At 28.1% G+C, this 25,241-nt stretch overlaps 1 protein-coding gene across 1 annotated transcript in view; it reads left to right on the top strand.

Annotated features, from left to right (window-relative positions):
- Nucleotides 1-25,241, top strand: part of LOC136980432 (neuronal acetylcholine receptor subunit alpha-10-like) — a 44,007-nt gene that overhangs the window by 743 nt on the left and 18,023 nt on the right. The gene's annotated exons all lie outside the window — the stretch shown is intronic.

The following is a 25,241-nucleotide window of genomic DNA, read 5'->3' as shown; positions in this document are numbered from 1 at the left end:
GTGATTTTTTTTCGAGCATTTAGTTAGAACCATTAAAAAATTTCGAAACAAATCTATCGATTTTTTGCCATCGTGTTAACGTTTAGCTGAAGCAAACGGTAAATTCTCGTTTCTTATTCTTTCTTCTGTTCTATAAGCGAAACGTAATTAAATTTATGTTTGCTTTTTTTGGTCAAACCAAATTGACAATTTTCTATTTTGATACAAATTGTCGCAGCTAAAATTAGTGTTAATTTCGAGACGATTAGGAGGTTGGAGAAGCGCAAATGAACTGTATAAAAAAAAATCTTTACATTTTACAACCCCATCGAACATTAAGAGGTAGGCTACTTTGTTCATGCCTAATTTACAACAGCTGTTTTAATCAAAGAATTCTCTTTTCTAACTGTTGTAAAAGGTTGGATGCCTGCAGACATTTACGTCTCTAGCAATGACATATATTTGTATATATCTATATGTATACAGGATGGTGTATATAGACTCGTGTGTCTAAGACACGATATACAATATGGGCACGCTATTAACAATTAAATTTCGTGCTAATTTACGAAACGTGGAACGTAAACCGAGACTTCCCACTTTAAATAATTAAGAATTTCAAGAAAATTAACGATAAATCTTCTGAAAAAAGACACAAAGTTTGGGAGTTTAGATCGAAATTTTTCTTTGTTCTATATAACTGCGGGTCGATGATCGCTAAAATCGACGATGCTTCTGTAGATGATGGGAGAAAGAATATTGTCGAACTGTTTATTTTTATATTTTTCTACTGGGAAATAACATTCATTCGCTTTGGGCCATTTATAGTATATAAAAAAAAGAAGCTTATAACATTCTCTTCTCATCTCAGTATCTCGAAGTGCAGTTCTTCTTTAACTCTTAATTCATTAAGTCTTCCAGAAAACGAGGATTAAAGTTAGATACCACTTTTAAAATTAGAAATCCTAACGAACAAAGGATTGCTTGATTTATTAAGTATAAAAAAAGGTGAATTAATGATATAAGTTTCTTTAGAAATCATTAAGAAGAATAATCAGCCATCGAGTGTAATCAAGAATAATTGACAAATTTAGGTCTTTAGCAGTTAACGATTTCTCTATGGCCCAAATTTGGATAAGAAAAAATAAATTATCGAACAAAAGAAATTTATTTGTGGGAGGTTGGATATGGTTCTATCGAAGAATTTGCCTTAAATCTTTACAGAACTGCCTGTAAATCGTTAGAAATTAGCCAACCATCTAATGACTACGTAAAATAATCGTCTTGAAGATGTTCTACCTCTACATAAGAGTTTAGCAGGCTAATAGGCTTCCGGATCTCTCGTTCACCCTCATTAGTTTTCAGCTAAGGGATGCTAATAGTTGGTTGCCTTCAATTCTCTCCTGCAGTTCCCTCAGGTCTGCCAAACTGTCAACTCATTATCTTTGTAGAAGATGAGATAAACTCTTCAAATTTGGATACGAGAGCATTTTGATATTCGATATCCACACCCGAGAACCCTTAATGAATGTATCTCTCGCTATACCTAGTCTCGGAGAACCACCGTTTTAATAGCCACTTTATACTGAATTTTCTAAGGTTAATATTTATTAACGTATCTAGTTATAGATTTGCTAAGTTTTACAATTTATTTCTGTATCATTAATATTAGAAAATTGAATTTTCCGAGCTACGTCGAAAGTCGTAGCTCGAGGACAAATTGAAGTTAAATTTTCAAAATGCGCGTGGGACATTTGAAAGTCGTTTAAAAGTATCCCCTCGGGTGTTTACGTTAAAATAAATTTTAACAAGAATAGTTAACTTAAAATGCCAATCATTAACCTAACATAAACACCCAGTTAATTAATTTCTCATTCGTTAAATTAAGATTAAAAATTGTTCACCTCATCTTTCTCGTGGCTCCTCTTTTAAGCTGCTCCATAGTACAAAAAAGAAATGCTTGTGGATGCTAGACGAGAATTAGTTCTTTAATTACTGTGTGGGTATGGAAAAGTGACAGCTTGGATGTGACAAAATGTCAGTAAACGAGGGAAAAAATGTGGTAAGAGGTAGAAAAAAAAAACCCCATTGTTAGTCGGATATCGGTTGTGATAGGATTAAAAATTCCACTAGTGCTACGAGACCCGCGGGTGTCGGTAGACAATCGATATGCAGTAATGGAGTTGTACGATATTTTGTAAGGTGTGATGGCACTCAGTCTTTCCCTTGATACACTCGCTTCATAAACTACTACCTCAGGCGTGGAAGCGTAAGTAAGCCAAGCAATGTTAACAAAATAGTTATCTCCTACTTCCATTACTAAAGAATGCTACAACTTCACGAAACATTACAAACCTTCGTTAACAAATCGAATTTTCCGAGACTGGTCGAAAATACCACAAAATCGCCACAGTAATTGGTATTTATATATATATATATATATATATCGGAATTTTCCACGTGTTTTTAACCACCTTATAAATCGTATATTCATTTTAAGACTAATATAATTAAAAAGTTTAGTAATTGTTTACGAAAATTCTGTATTTAAAGAATGGTAGAAATCGATTTTTACAGAAGTGAAAAGAAAAATCAAACGTGGTCGAATCGCTTCTGAAGTGTCGACGGTTGAAGATGCTGTTTTAAGTTTTCTGTCAGCACCCGATAGCTAGATATTTACAATATAACAATTTTATACATTGTTATTGATATAAAGATGTTTGTTCGAGCTCCAACATCATACATTTTAAGTGTATGAATAGATATCTTAACAGCAAGAACTATATGACCTCGATGGACGCCTACGTTATAGCAGCATTGGATCAATTCCAAGCTTGCTTACGACGACTAGCTTCAAAATTTGATTTTAAGAGTGATTGTAAATATGTAATAAAATTTATAAGTATAGAAACCGTAAAGAATAACGTATACAGCTTAACAAAAAAGAAAAGATTCTGGAGATGATTTTATGGAGAGGATAGTAGAGATGCGCGGCTTCTCCATAAAACTATACGTTTTATAAATTTAAAAAGTTGGATATTTATATGTTTATATAATTAATTTTAATCTAATTAAGTTTCTGAAAATCGTAACACGAATGTTGTGATTTGTGTATTTTTTTTTTTTTTTTTTTTTTTTTTTATATTGACAAAATCCTAAGATCTGCTCATCAGTGAAGAATAGATAAAGAGATGTTTGCTACTTATGAGGATTCTGAACACATTAATTGGGTTCAGGTGTTCAAGATTGTTAGAGGTATCACATATAGGGAGATTGGTTTTATCGATTATACTCATCAGCAAGAAGTTTTCGATACTTATAGTAAGGCAGCAATAAAAAATAATGATAGAAGGTATTAAGTAAGAGGCGATGCGTGATGTGGAATGATGTATTTATTCTATTAAAAAATAAAAAAATAAATAATAATAAATTAAATTGAATTTTTTTAAATTCTGATAGATTGATGGCTTGTTCATTATGCATAATTTATGTAAACGTAATTTTTGTAAGGAAGAAGCAGACATTCTTCGTGATAAATACGAAATTTGATGAACGTGATTTATATATCAGGCAAGATATATGATGCAATTAAATCTCGAGAAATGTTAAGAATGCTTAAAGCAAGAATATTGTTATGTGGATGAATGATTTCTGTAGATTCTGATGGCCATTTGTGCTCTGTGACTGAATTGAAGTGCAGTTATAATTATACTTCATACCAGTTTGGAGCCTAGAGGCAAACATTTTTTGCAAATAACTTATCAAAATATTCGATGACCGTTATAAATTTTCGATAGAACAAACTAAAATATTTTTAACTTGTACAGCGGATAAATTTTTAGGAGTTTTTGGAAAGTACTGTACATAACGGATATATATCCAACTGGAAATCCTTAAAAAGTTATAAATGTAAGTCGGATTGTTTGGCCTATTGCCATTTTTTGATAAATCTATATTCTAAACTAAATCCATATAAATTTACAGAACAAAAGATTTTTGCAACTTAAAGAGAGGTATATTTTTCAGTCTATGAGCTTTATATATTGTAAAATGTTGTAAATAAATTTTAAAATATAGCTTGAATACATATATTAGTAGGCTTTATGCAAATAAACTCAGTAAAGTAAAAAAAAAATTGGAATAATAAACTGAATATTACGCGCCCTGCTGTACTCTATATCTAATGAACCATGGTGAGGTGCTGAATATTTGTGTTTATTCTAGTGAATATTTCAGTTTCCAATTGTGAATTACTTCAATAAGCAACATAATTTAAGGGCTTTGTGGAAAAGCTAGCAAAAATAATAATGTCGCGAAAGTTCAAAGATTTTTTTATATATGTTACATGAGTCGTACACCACTAAACTGCAGAATGAATGAAGATGACCTCTTGAATCTTTTACCATGGAGTAGATAGGCATTTATTCCCTTCTTCCATACCACTAACTAAAATTTCACGAAAATATCAGTTACCTCCTTCTTCCACCAATCCCTTCAATTCATCAAACAAATATTTGTTACTAGTAATTTTAATCGTTTTCTTAATTATAGCGATATGTTATCTGCTTACAGATAAACACAAGTTCATAAAGACATTAGACACAAAGGCATTAGGCACTGAACAAACTGACAAACGAACGGACACAAAAATACTTAGATCAATAGCGATTAAATGAGTGCTAGAGCGATCTGAAAGTCTTTAAAGAAATAAAATTGTATCAATACTTTAGGTACAAAGTACTGTTTAAGAACGTAAATTTCCCCGTATACTGCATAGAAGTATTAAAATGTAACAAACCGTTGAAGAATCCTTCAAACAGCGTGGGACGTGGAAAGTATCCAGAAGTACACTCCAAGTCGAGTGGATTGATGATGAAATTTGCAGATTTGAAATATTGGTTCGAATTTGATTGATGTCACAAATGTATTACCTAGAATATGTTCTAGCATCTAAAGAAACACTTCATAAAAAATAACATTTTACAATTTTTCAAAAATATTCTAAAAACGATAGAATTACAGTAATTTCATTTTTAGATACGATAAAATATATATATATATATTAAATTTTGTAATAAAAAAGAACATAAATTTCGGCATCAAGTATTAATCCTGAGAATAAATTTCATTTGAATTTTAAAAATATTCAATTCATTCATTGGATAATTTATCGCTCGAGTAAATAATGACGCAGAAATGTCATTTCCAACAAAGAATTTCTCTTAATTAAACTACATTATTAGAGAAACCTGTGATAATCTTCGAGATAATAATCGAGGTAATCTGATTAAGTCAATTTTTTACACGTGTGTTGATGTAACGTAATTATGTTGGAGAAAAAACTAATTTTTGAATAAGTTACAATACGGCTTTGTAGGAAATGATAATTGTGATAGGACAGATAGGATGCAGCTAGTTAATAGGTCATAAATCATCATGGTTTGTTGAAGATGATACGGAAGAGGCTAACAAATCCTCACCATAGAATGCGTGTCATAAGAGTATGCTACTGTTCTGATGAAAGCTGTCTGGTATCTGTGTACACTGTGATTGATTGTGATCCCCAATGATACCAAATTGGAAGACTTCTAACAATCTATCCGATTTTCAAACTGTAACCCCTAGTAAAGTGGATCAATCTACTTATGAAACAAACTCTTAAAGAAAATACTTTTCAACAAAGTTTTTTTAAACTCTTAATTAAAATTTAATTAATTACACTTTATGAAATTATGTAACTTCAATGCGATAAAATAAGTATTCAACTTAATAAACGACGTAGAAAATAAGCATTAAATAAAAAATAGTCCATACAAATATAGGTGGTCTCTTGCGTTTTTTTAAAGAAATTTAACGATATCACTATCTTTGGTATGATTGGTGTTAAAATCAATTAAAATTGATTAACTCCGCCTATTCTGTTTCATTAACCAATCAACGTTTATAATTAGTTACAGTTGAAATCTTACATTTATAGCAAAGAACCACCTATATAGAAAGATTTTGGTTTTCTCACTTTCTAATAATTTATATATTTATATATTACAATTTAGCGATTTTTTAAATCGCAATATCGTATATCTAAAAAACAATTAATGGTTGAATAGTTTTAAAAATTTGATTAATAATTTTTTTTAAAAATTTCCTAATAAACTTCTTTAAAAAAAAGAATTATTATTTTTTATTTAATTATAAATTGTCGTGGGTTTGTAACAGTGAGAATAGAATTTCGGATATGGAGAAATATTAATACAATTTATGATAAAGAGATTATTCACTTCGGAACAATATCGAGTTAAATTATCCACCTTACAGAAAATCGCATCCACGAATTCGAAAATGGGATTAAAATAGAATTTTGTCGAATCCAATTATTCATTAGACAAATAAATCGTGCACATTTGGCATTAATTTATCTCTCTTGGGAGTAGAAAGCCAGAAACTTTGCTTACTCATTACATAAGTTTTCATTTTAAGTTAATCTTAAAATTTCTTAAAATTCGAAATTTGAATTTTTGCCATTTTTTAAAAATGTCGGAAATTTATTCAGAATTTAGAAGCTGGATTAAAATTTAAGAAAATAATTAATAGAGTTGTAGTGGAAGTCAATACATCAAGTAAGCTCTCATAAAGTTTGTTGACATTTATGATATGAATCAGGAGAAAAAACAAATTTTACTAAATTATAAGTTATATTTAGATGAAAATTTGTTGGAGGAGAGGTAATAAATTAATTTAAAAAGTTTTATATAAATGATTCAATTTCGCACTCGTAAGACACCAGAGGTATCGCTTACGAGTACGAAAGACATCAATTTCGGGTCAACGAGTATAAAAATATTATTAATTAAAAATGTTAAGTGAGATACGATTATTTTATCCATGATTAAATTTGTGTAAATATTCCCAATATTTAAAAATGATTAGCCAATAATCGTTAAGACACACTCATTTTTTTTAGCCAATTATCAAGTTCGATATCTAACATAACTTATATCACAGAGAACTGCCTATGTTTTTATTAATTATTCTTGCTTATTTTGTCTATTCTCTCTAGCTCTTATCTTACATTTTTTTTATTTAGAATCATCCGAATGAGATTTTGTATGCTTTATAAGTGACAAAAATAAAATTTTTCTTTACTTTATAATAATCTCAAATAAAATAGAAGAAGAATTAAAACGAAAAATTCAATTTCCGATCATGATTTAGTAATCTAATTTGGAATGAAGTTTAATTTTCGGATGATTCTTTATGATATCTGTGGGGATTTATCGAGTAGCTTCTACCCTAATGGTAAGATTAAGATTGCAGTTTTGATATAAATTGTAATTCACTGGAGTGACGGCATTGGCCAGGATTCTCGTAAACCTTATCAATTGCCATTGCATTAGTTATCAGGGCTACTTCATTTATTTTACTTGTCTCGATTCAGTTGTTGATAAAGAACCAAAATCCGGATTACATATCGAAAGTTAATGTTTGCTACTCGTCTTTATATATTTTCTTTAAATTTATATCGTCGCTTTATCCCCCGAATGGCCATTATTAAAAATAGGAAGCTGTAAAACTCGACGTTACTATTTACTTTTCTTGTAAAAGAGGGGGATATCGTAATAATAACAATAAAATCCTTCATCATTCGCTGTTTTTAATTTGTATAGTTTGTTTATACTTATGTTATAATGCTTCTCTTGTGAGTTTATTCTTTAATCCTTTATTCAAGAAAAGTCGTTGTTGGGTTTTTAATTCTGTTTCGTGTAATCTGCTGATAAGAGATTTTTGTAAGATGCTGTAGAAATTATTTTCTTGCTTAAATGACCCAAAAACAAAAATTCAAAATTGTTTAAAGCTGCCTTCATTTTTTAATACGTAACATTCCAATTACTACAAATAAGAAAACTCGAATTAATTATTTTTATTTTATTTTTTATTATTTTCTATATTTAAACATCAAAATTAGGTCAATTTTTATAGTTAATTTTTTTTTCGTTTCTTTAACGAGAATTTTTCTGCTGTTTTTAAAGTTATTTACACAACAATCATCGACATGCTTTTTTAAAAATATTTTATATGATTTTTTCTTTTATTTTGCATAACTTATTCATTCATCTATCTGCTTCATTTTAAATATTCTCTCTCTCTCTTTTTTATCTTGAATTATTTTATGTTCTGTCTTTCGAATAATTTAGAGTTGAATATGATTAGTTTATTAAGTCAATGAGTTGGTTGAAGATATATCTTTCTTAACGATGAATAATAAAATAGAAATTCAAGTTACACTCTTTATTATTTATAATATTTTTCAACCAATTATCGTTAAGAAGTTGTATTTAGCCACGCCTCTTTAAATTTTTTTTTCAAAATATATCTTGTATATTACAGAGAACCGCCTCTGTTCGTCAAATTATTCTTAGCTCAAATTTTTTATTTAATTCGTTTATTTATGTGTTTTCTATCCAAATATAGCAATTTATCAAAACTTACAGCTGAAATATCTCGAATAATTCTCTCTACTTAGTTCGAGTTTAATATATTTTCTGATCACGTTACAATATCGAAACTACATTCAGCGTGTGCCAAAAGCGTTTCCATTGCTATAATTTTTCTTACTCTTAAAGTTCCAGAAGTGATTAGAGAACAAATCATCTACAAATTTTCTCGTTGAAGTTCGCTACCACAATGGTAATATTCGACAAGCTTCGGAGGTTCTCTCGAGAGTCGTTACTTTACTACAGACTAGCTAGATATGCCACGTCACGAACAAAACATTGCTTCAAAAATCTACCAAATGTTGCTTTTACGTTATTGCTAAATTTGTTTTATTTACAGAAATTTTAAACTTTCTGCAGAGAGATGTAAAATTCTTTAAAGTTGCCCATTTTGATGTGAAATTTGTTTCCCTTTTTGTAAATTATTTAAAGAAATGGCCACTTCGGAAAATGTGGTAGAAATTTATCTGAGAAAAATAAAAAAATTCGATATAATTTAGAGCGTGCCTTTGTGATCCACAAAGTTACATATGTTAACTTTTAATTCGAGCAAACGTTGTTCGTCACGATGCATAATTCAAACAATGTTAATTAATCTAGAATATTAATAGACAGATTCATCAAATCTGTTCGGCATTTAAGCGATTGGTTTGCAAATGTTTGCACAGAGTTTCGTTAATTGTCCTTGAAGTGACCAGTTAATAGACATAGTTATAGAATAAATAATTAAGTTAATTTTCACGTCTATGTGATATATTGGTTACAAATAAAGAAAGAGGTGTAGAATTCTCTAATTACTTTCTTTTTTTAAATCTACGAATTTAAATATTCATAATGTGTTTATGAATTATGAAGTAATTTCAGTAATTTTAAAGTATAAATTACTCAGACATGCTTATAATTTAGTGTAGATTTTTATTTAACAATCGCCGTTAAGAGAGTTTTACGTATTCAACCAATCTTAAAATGTTTTCTATTAAGTCTCTGTCTTATTGGTTATTACAATTTTTTTTCAACCAATTATCTTTATGGAAGTTCTATTTAGCCACGCCTCTTTAAAAAATTTTTTCCACTATATCTTGCATATTACAAAGATATTACAAAGAACTGCCTCTGTTCGTTAAATTATTTTTAGTTCAAGTTCTTGTTTAATTCGTTTATTTATGTGTTTTCTATCCAAATATAGCAATTTTTATTTATTATATTTTTTAAAATAATAAAAATAGTAACTTTTAAAGAAGAAATTAAAACGTCACGAATAATTTTTCTTAAAATTTTTATTTTAAAATTTCAATTTGGATTATATAATGATTGTTGTTTACTTATAGAAAGTTACTGTTCAGTAGGTAACAAGAATAATATTTGCAAGGTGATGACTGTACGTAAAATCCCCAGAGACAAGCTACATCCGAGAATCGTTCACTGCTCTTGGATAAAATAATTTAACATTGTTAAGCTTATAAATACACATCATTTCAGATTTTAAAAGGAATTTAATCATTTAAATTATTTAATATTCATGTACATTAAACATTTTTTTCCGTCGATAAATGCAAACTTATTAAGTTTATTAAAGTTTAATTCGATTTTTAAAGTTAACGAAGTTAAAGTAAAATACTTTAACTGGGTTGGAATTTAAAATTTTATTAATTATATTTAAATATTTTATTAGCCATTTATCTATTGTATAAAATTTAAAATTCTTTCTTTGAAAAGTTTTCTTGCTCCTGCTAAAGGACTGTAGACTAAACACTGCGCTCATTATTCACAGCGGTCATTGACACTATCTTATTTACTGAACCCACTTCGTTAAGTTCAGCAAACTATCTTAACGCGTTCATTAGGTAATAAGATACACTTTCCTTAACGAAAACCTTTTTAAAATTTTTGAGAGGGAGTTTTTGAGGAAAAACCTGCATTTTTTCTGTGTAAGTAACGAGAACTTTCACTACCCTTTTTTTTGTATGAGAAGTGAAAAATCTATTTTAATTTCTCTTAACACCAAACTTAAATTTGAAAAAAAATACTGTTAAAACGACATAAAAATATCCAATAAATCAGCAAATAAACAGATAAATGTTTAAAAAATTTCTCCTGTCGTGTCCTCCTATCTAGGTATATGATCTCCATCCGTTTCTCCCATCAAGATCGTTTCTTACTGCCTGTATAAAGTTGGAAAATCTGCAGAAATATCAAATAAAAAATAAACTGTGACTTATTGAAAATGAAATCTCCGAAAAAGAGGACATTACAAGAAAATCAATACTCCATATTGCGGTTTTGAAGAAACTTCAACGTACAATAGAATAAGGAAAAGCTGTAAAAGTTACCTTTTATGCTCTTACGAAGGAATAAATAGTGTCTGTTGCAATTATTGGATTTATTTTAGCGTTACTCGCTAATCCAATCTTTCGGTTTTCGGAAAGTCTTGAGTTTGGTCAAGTTTGGAAAGTTGGATCATAGACATTGAAGACTTTTCTTTCACTGACTAATTCAATTATCGACTTATCTTTCCCAAGAAAAATTTCACTGATTGCTCCTAAAAGCGGTTTCATTAATTCACTTATGCCATAAGCATTCGTTTCTTTACTTACCTGTACAGAACAGAATCTTCCTTTTTACGAGATACGTAATAAGTGTACAAACAGTAAAAATAAAAATCTGATGCGATCATCATACAACTTACGCCATAATGTAATTGAATGCAACGCGATGAGAATTGTTATAAACTAAGATGAAATATTGATGTAATGAGATTAGCAGTACATAAACATCAAGAAGAAAATCCTAAAAAGAGAATAAAATCTATTTGCCATGATTAAAAATATATAAAAATTTGAATAAATATCTGAAAAAGGTCAAATTTGAATATACTCGTATGCCGCGAGGTAACAAACGAGAAACAAATCTTTAAAAAATTCTATTTATTGTAGAAAATTGACATAAAAGTGAATAAAATAAAATAAAATAAATGAATAACTAAATTTATTTTACTTATTAAGCTGTTTTTCAATTCTGATGGCTGCATCATGTCTTACAATACCGAAACATACAGAGATGTAAATGCAGGTTTATGCAAATGTAACATGTAAATCATTTGAAAATTAGTGAAATCGATTATAAGACAGCTTAAAATAGATATATATTAAACACTAGATAATGCATAAATATATATATTAATAGATACACACAAATAAAACATGAATACACGCCTATATATAACAGATTAAAATACATAAATACAAACAAATAAATATGAATATCTGTTTAAAAAAAAAGAAATAAATATGCAGATAGAACTTAGTCAATGAAGACTGTACAAACATCGCTCCTTTTAAGAGATGCAAAATAAGTGTACAAACAGTAAATATAAAAATGTGATGCGATCACCGTACAACTTACGCCATGATATGATTGAATGCAACGAGAAGTATGCAGTTATACAAATCATTGATGAATGAGAAAAATGTAAGAATGGGAGTAAAATAAACGAGAAGAAAATATAGAGAGATTACTACAGACAAACTGACAAATTATCTCAAATTATTCAACTTCATGTTTAAGTTCTCGAAGAAGTATATATTAATCAAACTCCATGCATTCGTTTCTATTGTCAAAGAACATTTTTATCGCATCTGTATGTATATTACATAATAAATGTGGTGTAGAAATGTTATAAAAACACAAATATTTCAACTCTTCTATTAAGAAAGACAAAGTTTATCTGTTCCAAGTAATACAATTAATAAAATTCAATCATTGCTAGAATTTTCTCAATCAACAAACTTTATGGAGAAAACAACAAAACATAAGTGCACTCTGATAACATTATCAGCTCGGAATATAATCATCTAGCAAATGAATTCTGGGATTTATTTGTGTTGTGATTACATTAACATTCTGTCATCATTTCTGTGATGTTTATTGTTCTTGGTCTCTTCTCTGCTTTTGTTGATCGAAGTGAGTATTGACGGCTCGCCTCCATCTTCGCCACTAACTTATTATTGACTCGACAATTGAAACGCTATATATTAATATTGAAATCGATTTGTTTTAACGTTCTTAAGCCGTATTCTATTCATAAACAGCAGAAAATTTTTCTTGTTTCTTGTTGTTGTAATATGCTTTGAATGTATGAATGCTTGATTCTTTTGTTTACTTTCTAAAATAACGCAAAGAATTATTTTTCGTGAGAAAAATACTGTCGGGGTTTTTATTAATGCACTCGCTTTTCAGGTGTCCCGAAATGGTTTGACTTATTTTGAAATCAGGTTTTATCCGCTTATTTAAATGTATCCCTGTGGAATTGTGTTTACGTCTCTATCTCCACATCCATGTGTTTACGCGTCATGGTGTTTACGTGTGTTTTCTGTCAGTGTTTATATATTTTTAAATGTCTGCGTGCTTATATAATTTTATCTACTTATAGGTTTCACTTTGTTTGTTTTTCTGTAATTTTATATATTTAAATACAAATAAACATATATAAGTAATGCTTATGTATGCATGTTAGTATTTGTCAGTGTATGTTTGTATGTTAAGTTTATTATGCATTTTTGTGTTAGTGTTTTCATATATGTAGGTATGTCTATGTGTCCATCTCTGTTTTATAATTTGTGCATTGTTGTAATTAATGCTACATGCAAAATGCAAAACATGCATGCAACATAAATAAAACCCATAAACAATCCAGACATAAAAATGTGCTAATGTATGTGACGAAACGTATTGATTTCTAGAAATATAATTTCTATTTCTTTATTGAATAATAAAGAAACAGAAATTATTAACAACTTTGTTGATGTTGGCGTCGCCATTCCGCATCTTCCACGTCGCATCCAATTTATAACGAACACGTCGCGTAGAGTCTGATTTCATTCAGACTCTTATGGAGGAAGTTGTATGATTAGTACACCAAAAATAAAACTGGATAATTTATATTTATATATTCATTGACTTAATACGATTTTTAGAATAGAAAACAAGAAAAACGTAAGCTGTTATAATTTGTTACAATACTAATTATATATTATCGACATTTACCAGAACTAAAATTAATTGTAATCTGTTTAAATTCTAAATTCGGTTATACAACATTCAAGAAAATCCAACAATTCCCAAATGAACTTTCTTTTCTAATGTGAAATTTCTTGAATCTCGTCTTTGGCAGATGAGTTAATTAAGTTGAGAGAATTTCAATTTTCTTTTTTCTTTCCCCCTTTTTCTTATTAACCAATAGATTCTAAATTAAACCTAAATTAATTTTTGAATTGGAATTAAAGTAAATCTGTAATAAGTTCGGAATGAAAATCTTTCTTTCTTTCTCTCTCTCTCCTCTCTCTCTCTTAGATACAATTATAATGTATTTTTTAAATGTTTACTTAAGTAATATTTTATAAAGTAAATATAATTTTAATTATGACGTATATGATTTAATTGTTATTAAATATTCTGACGTTCTTCAACGTTATAATTGTATTTATATTCGAATACGATTATTTGCGTAATAAATTCTTTAATTATTTTTAAAATATTAACAAATAAAACGTTTATAATTTATATTTGTGTTTAATTACACCACAAATTATCACTTTCTTTTATAATATTATTTTTTAAAAGAAAATTAACTGAAATGTGCTATATATTTTGCTATTTTCAGTATGTATAAGTGTATATATATATATATGCAGAATATCTAATATACAATGCATATATATACATATATAAGTTATAGCCTATAAGACAGGAGAATAGTTTCAACATTACCTATTAAAATTCATTTAAAATTGCCAATTATTTAAGTAATTTATTCAAGTTTCTAAATGTCTTTCAGCGCCCGTCAACATTTTAACAAAGGAAAAAAAAATTGAGCATCTGATGAGAGACGTGTAAAATGAATTTAGTAAATACAGAAATCTATTTTAATTTATTAAATTAATAAAACGTATACAATGCTATAAATGATATAATAATTTACATTTTTTTCGATCTATGTATAGAAGATCTATATTTATGTAACATGTAACAACCCATCCCGAAAAGAGCAAATGATACAATCTGAATTGTTTCAGGAAGAAAAGAAACATTCTTAAAAATATACTATGCATTTAGATTAAATTATTATTATTTTACTTTCAAAAAGAGTTTATACTTTTTAAATAATATTCAAAAATTCTTACCGAAATTCACGATTTTAAATAAAAAAACAGTTATAAATGAAAACTAACTCACTCCTCTTCCATCATATATCACCAATTCTCCTCTATATATTTCAAAATGTGCGAATAAAATTATTCTAAACATTAAAATTCTCGAAATTGTAACACTGGAACCTCCACCTCCCAACGATGGAAACCTGTGAACAGTGGCCACGTTTTTATAGATATTTTGTAAGCTAAAATGCATACAAAACAACCTCTGAACAACGGACACAGCCATTTTTTAAAGTTTTATCACGTCAATGGCGGTTGTTCAGAAGTTTGACTTGTAATGTTTATTATACAATACATTATAATATTTATTATAAAATATATTTATACCACTAAAGCTGTAATTATTGTATGTAATAGTCATTTTATAACGTATACTGTTTATATTATAAAACTGTAATTTAGTTAGTATGGATTATAATAATATTTATATTTATAATTCTGTTTAATAATTATATTATTGTAATATTGTTCACTGTTTAATTTTAGAACGAGCATAAAGATATTAAATTATATGACATATTAAATCAATTAAAATTGCATTGTTAGGAATGTTATTTTTATGCATTTAAGATTTAAAAAAATAACCTTAAAAGTTTTAATTAAATTTTATATTTTTCTTATAAACAAAGCTTTTAATATTTAATTTTTTTTATGTGTCTTGATAGAAAGCATTTATTTAAGAAGAAATCATTTTTCTTTTTCTGTGATTCAAGTATGGCGAGTGAACGTTAAAGAGAACCAATATTGGGAACGATTCAATCGCCATTTCCTTTCTAGCTACCGACAAGACAATTTCTATTTCCTACACCTATTTATTTTCTAAATATCCTTTGATGACAAGTCGCGATGGACAAAATATTACACGATAAAGAAACACTTCCTTATATATATATATATACATTTTTTTACTTCATCTTTAGAGTTTTGTATCTAGTAAAATTCAAAAATCTAATTCGGGTTGTGCGAATGTGAGCATTTCTCATCAATTTACAGCAAAGATCATCCATCCTTGGGATTTCGCATCAAGAGAGAGAAAGGGAGAGAGAATGGATCTTTGATTTGTTCCGTCCTACCGGGGTTACTATGGCAACCGGCAAACGATGGATTGTTTACGACTGTCGTCCATGTAATCCTTCTTTACTTCTCCCTCCACCCCCTTTATGCCATCAATATTGGTCGCTCGAAAATATTTAGTTAATAAATTTACACTTTAGCTTTTCTCCTATTGACAATCACATTTAGGTTAAAGTTCTTTCAATTTTTATAATTTAAAATTGTTATTCCTTTTTTTCTAATTTTCTTAAAAGCTAATAAAGATATAGAATAGCTTACAATACGTAAGAGCAAACGTTATTTATGTTGTTAGGAGCATTTGACAAATTAAGATTTACCATCTTTACAAAGAATTAAATAAATAATACTTTTTAATTGAAAACAATTTTTATTTTCCTTTGATTCTTACGGAATTCGAGTGAACAATAGTTTTCTAAATAACCTTAAAATGACATTGGCTGCAGTTAATGGCTGCCAATTATCACATTTTTAAACCATAACTGGTAACTCTTAATATCGAAATTTCTGGCACGTTAAAGAGTAAAATGCCAAATTATGTTCTCGAATGACACACGGAATAATACCTTAAAAGATCGCGGCATAATTACAGGACAAGCTAAACTATTTAAGAAATATAATAAAATCGAGATTTTAGGCCGAGTTATCCCTATAATAATAAAGATTAGAGCTTAAAATGTCCACTTTGTACATATCCAACGGTTGACAATACTTTCTGTATGATATGATACCTTAATTAAAGGATAACAACAACCTACTCTACTTTCGAGTGATCCATATAGTGCCGGAGATTAAGATACTTATGAACAATTACATGATATAAGCTGCTTCTGGCCATATAATTTGAAAAAGAAAGGCTTTTATTAGGTTTTTTTTCAATGTCACTCATGCCAACTGTATTGATTTTTGTATATCCAAATGTATTGAACGTGTGAAGTTTAATGCAACGCAATAAGCAAACTCTTCATAAAATACAATTAACTTCAGCCATTTTGTTTTAAAAATGGTGATCGCTCGATTATTTTATATCAAAATTACCAAGATTTTTCAGTAATTGAAACAAAAACGGTATACTTTTAAAGTTGGTCTCAATAGAATTTAGCGATAAACAGTTTTTAAAGACGAGTTTTCCTATTGGTTTAAAGTTTCGATTTTTACATTTTTAAGCATCTAGAAACATCGATATACGGTATATATATATTTTATGCACAAAGTAAAGGCTGCATTAACAATATATAACATGCTTTGATTAACATTTATTTAAATATTAAAGCTAATTAACTGAACAACATTTACTCATTAAACAGGAGCGAAATGGTTGCATGTATCTTGCCTCAGGAATATTACATTGACATATTTAGAATAAAATAAAATATATATTTATATTATATTATATTATATATATATAATGAATTTATGTGATTTAGCATGTAGAAAAGTATGTATTGACCACATATAATTTTGTATACAAGATTATTTTGGTATAAAATTAATTATTCAAATTTAAATTATATACGTAAAAAATATACATGTGTAATTTATTTTTAGAATTATAATTACATTTTTAAATGGCTTAAACGTGTTTAAACTTAAATTTTTATTTATTTTTTATCTTTATTTATCACTTGGTAAATATATTTCACCTCCCTTTATTTGTTTTAGCCTTACATAGTAATTATTACGTAAACAAAATTATCGTTACGTGTTATCACACGTAACAATAATAAACAACAATGACGTAACATATATCTAACAAATACAGGAGTACATTTGTATTACGTAACGTTAATGGAAACAGTTATTAATTACGTATTTGTTGTCCGAGTGTTACGAAAATTTACATTATTGTGACGTGATAATGCAGACTCAAATCAGATTAAGTAATATTATATTTTACGTAACAATCTTACACAGTTCTGACGTATTATTACGTAACACTATAGTTATAATCGTTTAGCATAAATTAGCATAAGGTAATTATAATGCGAGCAATTATTACGTATTAATAATTACGTAACAATTGTATTAAATATATTACGCAACAATAACGAATTACAATTGTTACGTAATATTGTGTATTTTACGTTGATTTGAATCGCAAATTTTTTCAATTGTTACGTAATAATTCAAACAATGTCAATTTTAAACGTCACTGGTTTCATAATTAAGAATTATTTTTCTAAAATGATTCTGAATTATGGCCTAAAATCAGTGAAATTTTATTAAAATACAGCAGATATACATGATTATAATCATACAAACAAGTTTATATGTAAAATTTATAATAAATATATTTAAGAATTGAATAAATTATCATCAAATGAATATAATTAATTTCTAAATAAATAAATTCGATGATCATTTACACGGTTATTGAGAATAAGTAGAAATTCGAGGAATATGTATTTTAATTTTAATTCTATTTAATTTTATTCCTTGAATATAAAAAGAAATTTCTCTTTATGTTCAACGAGCGAGAGACTTTTCAGCTTATTTTTACGACCGAACGAATTAAAAATTCAAAATAATTAATTATAAATTATATAAATTAAAATATGAAACTGTCAAATGTTAAAATTTAGCGCTTCATTTCAAATTTTAAATTGATTAATTTAGTTTAATGCCATTATGACATTAGAAATGCCGCGTTTAAATACTTAAATTGATAAATTTATAACAATTTAAATTCAAATTTAAATACGTATATTTTTTTTTATCGATGGCAAAATTTAGAGACGTCCATTCTAAAAGTTTAATGATATTCGGAGCGTAGATTATAGCCAAATTTTGGTAAAAAATCTAACTTTAGCGAGCCAAATGACCTTCGAAAGTCAAAAAATAAATGATATAAAATAGCAATTTTTATAAATTTTACCAAGGAATCTCATCAAATTCACTAAATTTTTGTAAAACGTTATTTATTAACGTTCATAAAATATTTCTCAGAGACACGATAAAAGGAAAATAAAAGAAGAAAAAAAAAAAAAAAAAAGAAAAGGAAGTGCGATATATTTTAACTAAAATTAAATGAAATTCTCTAAAGAATTCGTTAATTAAATTTATATTTAATTTTATTTAACTTTAGAATTCTTTTTTCTTCTTCTTCTTCTTCTTCTTCTTTTAAAGTTGAAATTTCCCATTCGTAATTTATGGTTTACTATTAAACGTAATGAAGAAAAGTATTTTTCGGATGCATTAAAACGTTTTCTTTGTTGTGTTCTACTTTGCGGTAGTTTTCGTTTCTTGTACGAAATTTTTTTTTTGAACATATTCCAACTTTTACGAGTTATTATCGGAAATATTTCTTAGACGTGATGGCTTTCAAACGTTTAAAATTGATCATATCACGCTACAATAAATGTCGTATGATAAATATTGGATGGCCAGGGGTGAATGATGCAAATTGGACTTTGCGCCCTCTTAAAAAAAATTCTTACGTTTTATTTAATTATGTTCTAGTGGAAACGTGTACTTAGTCACGCTTACCTATGAATTTTTTAATATCTTTTGTAAAAACCCCATCAATTCTTTTTATTTAACTTACGATTGTTAGTGCTGATTGTTTGAAAGTTCTTCACCTTTTTTTTCTTTTTTTTTAATTCCGTAATTAACGAAAAACAAATTATTTGCCGTTTGTATATTGATAAATTATTCAATTCTATATTGGAAATTCTATAATAGAATTTTAAAAATGTTTGCAATGTTTCGTCCTGGATTTGTTTAATCTTTATTTACCGCAATAGAATTTCATTATTAATGTCGTTCAATGTTGGTATTATTAACCTCGTGGTTTTATTCATATTTTTTTAATGATTCCTAAATTTTTGCATATTGATAAATAAATGTAAATATATATTGATATATAAATGTAAATATATATATATATATATATCCTGAATTATCTTCCATACGGAATTCAGTTTTTGGACAAGAAACGTACTAACATTTACGCTACTATTGCTTCAGAAAGCAATCGTTAACAATGCCAAATTAATTAAGGTTGAGTGGAGACGAGTTAAATTTAAATCTTGTTGATTTATTTTGTTTACAAATATAAGTTTCGGATGTTACATAAACAACAATTACGCTTATAGTTTGTAGAATCATGCGTGTCAATATTTGTTTAGTGTGTTATCGTGAAATTTCTTTACGTTCCTCTTGGTCGATGGCCAGACAGCCACTACAACCTTTATTAAAGTAATAAAAAATCAAAAAATCTATCACAGAAAATATAGAAAATTCAAAAAATATTATTGATCTTTTCACATATATATAGGTTTTTCTTTACATTTTATGATTAAGTTCGAAAGAATTTTCTTAAATTATATGAATTATATGAAATTAAGAATCTGCATCAATATAATTTAATAAAAGTAAATATCTCTCGTCTTAATTACAGTTTTAAAATTATTTAATGTATGTTAAACGAGTGTTTGTTTACTTTAAAACATGGAAAGTTACTAACAAGTCCTACCCTAGGGGAATGTCATAACAACTGAGATCATATTCAAAGATAAACATTGAAAAATGGAGGATATATATATATATATACGAAGTTAACAAGTAATTTAACTTATCTTTAAAAAATTTAACAGAATATTTAATTAGTGGTTAGGCTAATAATATGGAAACCTCAACCAATAATATTTGTAAATGAAGATTTAACAGCAGGAAGTCGAATGTCGGTCATTACCTGAGGCTATAGAAAGACACGTAAGAAGTTGCATCACGTTAGTAGATCTAATGGGCTTACAGAAACGATGTGTTTTTTTGTAACTGAAGGTAATCTGTTTGTCGTTGGACCTACCAATTCCTCTGTGAACACGAAGGATGAGTGGAACAGACAGCTTCGACTCCAGGGATTGAAAAGACACAAAGTTTTGGTCTAGAGTGGTTGATTACGTTAGTCTCAGAAGTGAATTTTATGATGGAAAGAACTACGACCTTCCTCAGAATAGGAATCGACATTCGCATCATATGCAGTATGGACATTTCAAAACGTTTCGTCTCTAAAACTTTACCAATAAATATAAAGAAAAAAGTCAGATTTTTTCTTTTTTTTTATTAGGAAAGAGAACTCATTTCCAAACGATATCGAATTCGAGAAAGAATACATTTAACAAATTGCTTTCGTGATGAATAGTTTTTTCTCTCTTCATAGATTCTTATCATCTTGGGAATATGCAGGCTCCTATGAATAATGGGTGTCAAAACGAAAGATAAATGTTTGTTTATCTTATTTCCAAACTGATCAATTTTTATGAAATTATATGTTTTAATAATGTTAATTTTCTTTCTTTTTCTTTCCTTTTGTTATAGATCGAGTTTGTCAATACTGTATCCACGCTATTTTGCTACTTATTAAAACCTCGAAGAACTCGGTTCCACGTGTAACAATAATTAAAATATTTGGTGTTTTTTAATAACGAATCTCTGATATAATGTTTCTAATTGTTTTTTAGTTTCCTTTTATGGCTATTTTTTTCTAAATTAGCTCCTTTTTGACAAAGAAAGATTGATCAGCTAACGATAAAAGATCATAATTTGGATCAATTTTTATGCTCAAGAATTTATCATAGATCAAAATTTCGCAAATATACAGTGATACTTATTTAAAAAAATTACTATATTTACACTAATGTTTAGTGTCTAATGATGTTTCGAATTACTGAAGATACTCGATAATTTTGTGTATGCAATTTTTCTATAGGTAGTGTATGGTTTTGATGGGATGCGATATTCATAGATCAAGGAAGACAGCATTTGAGTAGTCGACTGCCATTTTGTGACGAATGACTTTTGACCACGTCATTGAAGAAAATAGCATGGGATAGTTTCTGGTGTCCCCTCGGGGATACTTTTTGTCACAATCTTGCGTTTCACTTGTGTTTTTTCGCTTCCTACCGTAACATCTGCTCTTCTCCTGTAATAAAAATATTTCAAATATTTATCTGGTTAGATGTGCCGTATAAAATATTAACGTCTGATGCTTTGGCTGGAAGGAAATGACTTTTTTGTGAGACGATTCTTCTTCTTTTTATGTAAATAACCAAATAACCGGTATAGATGAATTCTGTGTTTAAATACATACATTTAATATATATATATATATATATATTATATACGGAAGCTTTCCAAAGTTATTACAGTTATTTACAGCAGTTTTTTCTAGTTATCGCCTAGAGAAATCGGAGAAATGTTCATCAACGCTAGTAGTAAACAATCCGGAATTGTTGATCATAAAAGTAATTCCTGCGTATAATTTAATTTTTATCAATATTTGATAAAAGAATATTACCGTTATGTTTGACTTCCACGTTTTATCTGGTTATACGTTATCGGGAAGGTAACATAAATATCGAATGGAATCCGAATTTCGCTAGGAGAATGGTCGGTTCTTGACACGAAAACGGATCTTCAATCGTACTGGCTGCAGTACAAATGACACTAAGAATCGAAAATTGTCCTGTTCTAAACGTGATAGGTAGTTCTCGATTGCTGGGTAATGCCATAGCTGCACTAAAAGTAGAAGTTGACGATTACCTTTGAAAGGATTTTGATTCCTTAGCCGAAGAAAAGAGACTTGCGATCTATGAATTAATAATAGTTACGTGTAAATATCTTCGTCCATATTTATTATGCTTTCTTACTTTGAAATTTTATATTAGCACAACGAGGAATATTTTCCATGTCTAGTATACGTTTCTCGTGATATTCCAAGCATTTGTGTCACGGATGACGTTGATGTTGTGTTTCCACGCTTCTTAACCCCAGAAGAAAATTTTTCGTTCGAAAATATATGATGAATTTGTTTATCTTAAGAATAACAAAAGAAATTTATGTATTTTCTAGTAACTTGAGAAATTTTTCCAGTTTAAAAACTAGTTTACATTTTTCTTTTATCTGAAAGAAAGTATATTAATTCAAAAAAAATATAGAAAAACACTATAAAATTCCAGAAAGTTTATATTTTTCTAACATTTTTTTGTTTCTATAGATGTATTCTACAATGTTTCGTATATTCCAACACAGAAAGTAAAACTCTGTATTGCAGTAAACATTGCAAGAGTGAAAGTATCGTATATATTTGTAGATGTAGAATTGTTTATAACATAATATCTATAATCAGAGTTTAAAGCCAACTATTACATCATTAAATTCTAAATCTTTCAATGCTTTATTATCAAACGTACATAGTAATTAAATAAACTTACATTAAGCGCTATACATCCGAATTCATTTCACCTGTATAATTTAAGTCGTGTAGAACGATTACGATGAAAATGTACAAGATGTTGAGTTGATTATTATGAATAAAACAATTCCCAGTACTTTATAAAATTACAGAGATTGCATTAACAACGATTGCTTCGAATATCCTCCCAACTTTCTACTTTAGAAAATCAAATAGGATCTATTTATTCAATCTAATAGCTATTCGGGCCATACAAAAACAAAATCACGTCTTGGCTTTACGTCTCTTCTCTCTCTTTAACTTGACCTTAGCAGGAGTGAACAAGCTTTACTTCGACTCTCCATCCTCCAGCAGCAAAGAAAAGATACCACAAGTTGCTTAGCAACGGTAGCAGCTACCGATTCCACCCACATACAGAGCATGTGGTGAAAGAGAAGAAACCAAATATTCTTAGTTAAAATTGTTCACAATATATAAATCATGTAAATAATAAAAATAAAGCCTGCTAGTTTACAGATCGATCAGAAATAGATTAATGCTTGGTAAAATTTCTAGCCAGTTGATATACATCATTTATAAATAATTCCATATTAATCACACGATGAGTGCATAATTAAAGTTGCCTATATCACGTTATCCTTAACATTTTACTCATAAATGACGTAATAAATAAACTTAGCTACTCTGCTGATTATTAATACAGATTTTTTTAAATAAATGATATAGGTCTAAAATCCATTTAAAAATTGCAAAAATCGTAAATTTAATATATTTATTATGTATAAATTTATCGGGCAGAATATAATTAAAGATAATATTCTTTAATTTTAAACTTTACGAGTTAAAATTATACGAAGTTGTAAACAATAAGGTTAGATTTAAACTGACGTTTACAATGTGGTTTTATGGCTTCACAAACTCAATAAAGGAATATCTCTTGCTGTTTTCCCTAATGGTGACCTAGATGAGCGAAAACTAAATTCTTTCGTGTGTCAAAAATTGGATTTTATGCTATAGCGAACATACTTTTACACATATATTGGTTATACGTAGTTGTACGTCGATAAAAGATTTATCGATATTTTTCTTAAGTTGATTAACTAAGGGCTTTGCTTTAATTACGTTATAGAATGCTAATTGGTTATTTCTTTTTACCAAACGTATTAAGCCGTAGCAAAGCTTAGAATAAACAAGCCAATCAAGATAAAACAGCAGCGAGATGTTCACTATTCAAACTAATTAAGTTACAAGTTGTTACTTTGAACTAATGCCTCTTATACGCTCCAACCGATTCGATTTATTGATTTCTTTTCTTTCTTACCCGTTTCAAAATTATTTTGCTTTAAAATTTAACTACCTCAACATCTAGATACAATTAGAATAGACAAATTTCTCAAGTTATAGGAGAGTACAACTTGGAAAAAAAAAGCCTCCGTGACGGTAATTTTTCAAGTTATGCACTCTAAAAAAGTCAATCTATCGAATTTTCTTTCTTCTTTTTTTCCCTAAATTTTTATTTTAAAGAACTGACTCAGCACTTGGAAAACTTTTCAAAAACTAACCTTCGCTCCACTGAGTACGTTCTATAACGATTATTTCAAAAATTTAGTGCTATTATTTTAAAGTTGTCACTTAGAAAATGTCATAAATAATGGCGATACTTTATACTTTATCTCTCGACAGTTGTCATAACATTATGCGATAATGCAAGCGTTTAAAAATAAATTGTGTTTTTCTCATATATCAAATATAATATTTAGAAAAGAAGAAATATTGCTTTAGTTTCTTTATTATTTGTCGTAAAAATTGAATGGAGACGAAATTAAACTAAAAATTCTTCAACTACGAATACAGGAAGTTCTCCTCCAAGTCTTTGTGATTCAATTCAAAAAAATTCCCTAAATAAATTGATTAGGGATTTATTTCCCTTTACGATAATTGGTGAAGAGTACGAAGAGCTTTTAATGGCAGTTGATTGAAGTACTACATTGATTTGACCGTTATTAGTTGGAGAACACATTTATTTAAATATTATCTTAAAGATGATTAGTTAATGTATGATTTGCTCGACAATGATCAGCTGATATATAATTGTTTTACTGGCGATTGCTTGCTTACGTATTATCTACACAATAATCGACTGAATGATTTTCTTAATGGCAATTGGTTGCAGACATATTAACGTGATTATATTAATTGCTTTAACAATCGTTTGAGCGAATAAAATGGATAAATGTAAAATTTTTTCGACCATTTATCGTGAAGATAATCGTATTAAAACCGACCTTATTT

This window comes from Centruroides vittatus, unplaced genomic scaffold (genome assembly GCF_030686945.1).
Source record: "Centruroides vittatus isolate TY-2023 unplaced genomic scaffold, ASM3068694v2 contig_7, whole genome shotgun sequence".
Taxonomy (NCBI): domain Eukaryota; kingdom Metazoa; phylum Arthropoda; class Arachnida; order Scorpiones; family Buthidae; genus Centruroides; species Centruroides vittatus.
This window is presented reverse-complemented; position numbering and strand designations above follow the sequence as displayed.